This window comes from Pseudopipra pipra, chromosome W (assembly GCF_036250125.1).
Source record: "Pseudopipra pipra isolate bDixPip1 chromosome W, bDixPip1.hap1, whole genome shotgun sequence".
Classification (NCBI taxonomy): domain Eukaryota; kingdom Metazoa; phylum Chordata; class Aves; order Passeriformes; family Pipridae; genus Pseudopipra; species Pseudopipra pipra.
Genome location: NC_087580.1, coordinates 65,352,372 through 65,358,199, shown reverse-complemented (window position 1 = coordinate 65,358,199; position 5,828 = coordinate 65,352,372). Strand labels below are relative to the sequence as shown.

Sequence of the window (5,828 nt, the reverse complement as noted above, 5' to 3'; positions counted from 1 at the left end):
TCAGGACTCTGGGATGCATCTCATCAGGTCCCATAGACTTATGTACATTCAGGTTGCTCAGGTGGTCATGAACCTGATCTTCACTTAGAGTGGGAAGCAGTTTGCTCCCCAGCCCCCATCTTGCAGTCCATCCACTCAAGAGGTGTGGGAAGAGATGTTGCCATTGAAGACTGTGGCAAAAAAGTTAAGTACCTCAGCCTTCTCCTTGTCCATAGTTACCAGTTTGCGAGCCTTGTTTAGCAGAGCAGGTACACCTTCTTTCACCTTCCTTTTCTGGCTAACACACCTGTAGAAGCCCTTCCTGTTATTCTTTGCCTCCCTTGCCATGTTCTTCTCCAACTTCATCTTGACCTTCCTGATCCCATCTCTTCACAACTGTCATGTGAAAAGGGGAGATTTCCTCAAACCTTAGTGTTTGATTTGTCTGTCAGCACCCCAGGACAACCTTGTGCCTGACCAGTCTGTCAGCATCCCGTTACGGGGACCCTTCACTGAACAGTTCACTAGGTCAGAGGGCTGTTCAACTGACTTGTTCAGGGGCACATGCCAACAGAGAGACCCCCTCCTGGGTCTCCGCACCTTTATTTGAGTATGTTACCCACTGCTGGTGACTGCTAGCACCCTTGAAAGACTCACATTAACACTTTACTGAATAACACTCTTTATTAATAAAATTGTGACAGGTTAAGTTTTGAGGGTTGCCAGTGACAGTATCTGACTGCAAAAATGTATTCAAAGCAACATACTAACAAGCTCTAATTCCCAAGGAAAGCTGGCTCAAGAGAATCATTCAGCACGCACAGAATATGGTTCTTATCCAGTAGGCCCATATGGGGGAGAGGCAGGTTCGGCCCATCAACTGAAGTTACGATGGAGTCTTCCCTGACTTGTCCCCATTCTTAACTCACTTTTATACTATTTATTTATGTTTAGGTGGAGCTTGAGTGACTTTAGTCATACATCTTACTCAGTGAGGGGTGGTCGTACCTTGGGGGCAGATATCTCAGTATAGTACCTGAGATAACCTTGGGATGGGGACGTGTCAGTCCAAGGAGAGGGATTTCACCACGGTTGTTGATTCACCAGCAAGACATCTACCTTTATCTCCCTTGGTTTTCAGCTGCTGTGCAGATTATCAGCTAAAAAGTACCACTGAGTTCTCTCCTCTGCAAGGGTTTTGACAGAGTCTGGCTGCAGGGTCTTCACTCCGCTCCGCCCTCCATTTAGTCCCCCTTAGATAGGTATGCTGACCGTGTTCCATTCAGGGAGTAGCAACTGCATTTCCCCCTATAATTTCCGTATTGTTATAACTGTGTCTATACCTTTCTACTATTCTTTAATTTTAACCCCAGTCTTCTTCCTACAACAACTGTACTTCATCTCTATACTCTTCCCAGGTCACCTCTCCCTGCTTCCACTGCCTGTGCATTTGCTCCTTTCTCTTTAGTTTGACCAGCAGGTCCCTACTCAGCCATGCCAGTCTCTTGCCTTCCTTGCCTGATTTCTTGCTCCTGGAGATCACTAGCTCTTGTGCTCTATAGAAGACTTCATGCCAGTTCTGTTCTGTCCCCTTGTCCCTGAGGGCAGTCTCCCGGGGATCCCATTACCTTCCTGAAGAGCTGGAAGTTTGCTTTTCTAAAGTTCAGGGGCCTGACTTTACTCTTCACCTGACCCATATCCCTCAGTACTGTGAACTCCACCAATGCATGATCACTGCAGCCCAGGCTGCCTCCAATCTTGATGTCCCTGATTAGCTCACTGATGTTGGTGACAATCAGATCCACTATCTCATTCCTTCTGGTACGGTTGTCTGTGGTCCATGCAATTATTTTTAAAGCCTTAATTTATTAGAAAACATTTCATCTTTTTTAAAGCTGACTCGTTTCACGTGGGGATTAGCTTTCAGAAATGCTGTCCCCTCAGCTGCCAGTGACTTTGGATGTAAAGCTAGGTGCTTGACACTTTTGCAAATGAGACCCTAAATGATTTGTATTAGTTATTAGGGTCAGATGAATCACCTGTGCAGTTAAGATACTGTCCTTTCAGTAATATTCTCTTATTCATGAGAATTCATATTGAAGGGATGACAGTTTCTTATGAGTATCAGATGCCAAGTATACCAAGTCTCTGTTTCCTAAGATTTGCACTGATTTGAAAATTACATATTGACTCAAGTGTTCTCTTTTGGTTTTGCTTTGAAGCTATTTCCACACTAAACTCTCAGTGCTGATTTTGACTTAAAACCCCATAATCTCTTCAACTGTTCAAATACAGGGACCATTAAAACATCTCTGCAAATAGATATGACAGATGGATGATGGGATTTTTCAGCTGCAGTGTGTGTTCTGACTTTTCAGGATGGCTCTGTAGCTTGAAATCCTGGTCACTCTGGAGAACCTCAGTTCACTTTTCAGTATTAATACGAAACCTTGGTTGTTCATGTAGGTGTCTAAGTATGGGGTAGTTCTTTTCTGAACTAGAGGTTTTGGTCCATCAGTTATCATAGTTAATAGTTGCATTAACAATCCCAGTAAAATTCAATGACATCAGTTTCCTGGGGAGACCAAACTCTTTTTTTCCTTTTCTTAAAGTATATTAAAAAATCATTTCTGTAATCATGTTTTACATGTGTCTGGAAGACCTGCCAGTGTTTCTGTTTTCTGTCGGACATTTCTCAAAGTCTAAGACTTTTGTCCATTATGAAAGATAACTAGGAAATGTATGGATGAACTTTTTTGTCTGCTGTTCCTACCAGTCATGGGCTTTGAATGTGAGTTGGGTCTTCAGATCCTCTCTGGGTTTTTGTTTTGGTTTGAGGTTTTTTGTGTGGTGGTTTTGGGTTTTTTAGCAACATACTGTCTCCCTGCTTCTCTCCTATACTTCTTATAAAATCTCTACTTCCAGAGAGAAGTTGTAAAGGAATCTTTTTTGTCTTTAACGTTTCCTTCTAGTATGCAAGTCTACATGCTAGTAGTCTAGTATGCTCCATATACTCAGCTGAAAAGAAAACCCTTTGGTTTCCTTACCAAAATGTTCTTGTGCTGCAGGTGGCTACAGGTATATGACAGAAGTTAGTTTGTCCGCTTTGGAACACATTTGAAAGGCAGATTCTTCAAAGAGGGTGAGCTTTGCATCAATACTATGATTAACAGGTCTGGTTCTGCCTCCTTCAGCTTCTGAGACCTTAGAGATCCTTTGCAGATTCTACTTTGAGGTAAGCAACAACTTTTTCCTATTTTAAGCCTCCACTTGACAATAAAAGGCTCTAATAAGTACTGTGCCACTTTACCTCAACTGAGGATCTGACCTTAACTAGCAGAGCTCTATTAAATTTATAGAAATAAAAATTGGAGAAATCTCTAAAATCAAATCAGTTATCAAGACTTGTAATAATTCTGCAGCTAATAAGGTAGAGGAGGAAGAGGGTGAAATGATACTCATGGTTTAATCTTTCAGTGACCTCTTATTTTTGATCTGCTTGGTGGTGTTTGCTTGCGTGGTTTTCTTCTTTCTCTAGATACTCTTCTACCATTTTTCAGCCTTCAGGAGTGGCGCTATTGCATGTGGAGCTTTGCATCAGGAGCTTAAGTTTAAAAATAAAATATCAGGCTGCCTTTCTGAAGATCCAGACATAGCATACACACACAGATGCAGTCAAACTGACCATATCCATTACTGCTTTCACAGCAATGGACAATGAAAAATGAAGAGTCTCGTTCCTCAAAACAAAAGAGGAAAAAATGTAATGCTTCTGCACCACTGGATAACAGTTTGTAAAGAGTGTGAGAGACCCATCCTCAAAAAGAGGACTGAAAAGCAGTAAAGCCGCATGACCATCAGGCATTCTTCATGCTGTTTTCTTCAGCTCCTGATATAGGTGCTGTAATCAAGATAACAACATCCACTACTTTCCCTTTCCTCCAACAAGCCAGTCATTTTATCATAGAAGGCAATCAGGTTAGTGTTTCCAATACTTTGTTTGTGCTATCCTCCATATGTGTGGATGTACCTTCCATGAGAATTTGCTTCATAACTTTCCCAGGATATCTAGGGTATTCTTATGAATTAAAAAGAAAAAGAAAAAAGTCACAAACAAACAACCCCACCAACACCACCCCACCCCAAATCAAAACAAAAGAACACAAAACCCAAATCCCAAAGAAGAACAAAGGGGGGAGGAGGAGCTACAAACAAGTACCCTTTCTCAATTTCTAATAAGTTTTGAATTTTTTTTCCCCCTTGAACTCTGCTGGGCAGTAGAAAAATGAGTAAGTTGTCCAACTGTTAGAAGTTTGAGAACAGAGTTAAAAGGACTGAGCAGTTTGGGTATAATGATTTTGAGAGCCTACAATGTTTTGGGTTTGTTACTAGTTATCGGTCCTTGGTAAGAAAGCTCTTCCTCACCCATCCCCTTTATAAAACTCCCTTTTAAAATTGTATATCCCTTTTCCATCTTCCTCCTGTCCCATGGGCTTTAATTCTAGGCTCTGCAGACATTTGGTTGAGTTGGCCTAAATTCTTTAGCAAAAGGCCTAGATTCCATACAGCACACTGAAAATGGCAACTGCATTAAAAACAAACAAACTCCACAAACAAAAAACCACAAAGAACAAAAGTTAATACCTTGTGTTTGGTGTATGATTTACCCACCTGCTGCCAAACTGTAAACTTCCAGTGTGCTACAGAAACTTCCATTTGTAACTTGCAATAAGTTAATATTGGGATTTTGACGATCAAGGCACAGAAAAGTTAAGTGGTGTAACAGGAAGGGATGTGAATCTGGAAACTCATATTCAGTTTCTGGCTCTGTCAGAGACCAGCTGTGTGATCTGAAACCAGTTCACCAGTCTATGTTTCTGTCTGATTACTTGAAGTAGTAAGACTCTTCATGGTAAAGATGTTCACTTAGCTTGTTTTTCACACAGAGTGTAACACAAATGTGGGCTCAACCTATATAATTCAAATAAGTGGGTATCAACTGCACAGAATATAAATGGAATATTAGATGTGCTACTTAGAATATGTAACTCTGCCATTTTGTTTCTCACTTGTCTCAGTTTAATGAGACAAAAATGTTTTGTTAGGAGGGTGAGATATGGGAAAAAAAACCAAGCTCCTCCCTCTGAGTAACTACAACTTTGAAATCAAGAGGCTCCAGTCGAAAGGTGTGGGAAAGAAAAATAACAGCTCTTTACCTAAGAAGAGATATATATATATATATGTAAAACAACAAGGCACCTCCTGTTGGGGGAAAGACAGGGGGCCGCCGCCGGCACAGGAAGGGAAAAGGGGGGGAAGGGTGGTTCCTCCTGTGGACTCATGCTGTAGAAGGCTGGCTCTGGCTGGGACTCTTCTTGTCGATGGGAGTAAGCTGCTGCCGACATAGGAAAGGAGGAGGGGGAAGGAAGGGTGCAGGCAGGGACCCCCCTGAGACAGACAAGTGATCCCAAAAACCAGCCAAACCACTCCAGCCCACCCTCCGTGGCTCTCCAAAAGAAAAAAAAGGTATAAAACCTCAGAAACCAAGCACCTCCCAGCCAAAAACTGCCAACCCCTTTTCCCTTCTGGCTGCTGCTGCTTCGGCTAAAGTTACACAGTAAAAATCTACCTTCCCCCCCTGCCTCGGGCAGAGGAAAACGATAGAGTCCTGCTTCTTGCAAAGTCATTAGCATTTCAATGGGACAGTCATTAAGGTCCAAGCCAGGCAAACAATGAAGCCTGAGTTTACCCCACCCCAGCCAGGCTGTTGGTGTGGAAAATTCACCAGGAGCTAAAAAAGTATAAAACTATAACACTGATCAAGTTTAGGGTTTTCCTGCCTTTGGACC

At 42.2% G+C, this 5,828-nt stretch overlaps 1 protein-coding gene across 3 annotated transcripts in view; it reads left to right on the top strand.

The window, feature by feature from the left end:
- The first annotated feature begins 2,781 nt into the window (after positions 1–2,781).
- Positions 2,782–5,828, top strand: part of LOC135404385 (zinc finger protein 462-like) — a 117,806-nt gene continuing 114,759 nt past the window's right edge. For 2 of the 3 annotated variants that reach the window (XM_064639111.1, XM_064639110.1), the window contains exon 1: positions 2,782–3,957. The gene's annotated coding sequence lies outside the window, so the exon portion shown is untranslated. The remainder of the gene's footprint in view (positions 3,958–5,828) is intronic. The other variant, XM_064639109.1, reaches the window with a different exon arrangement.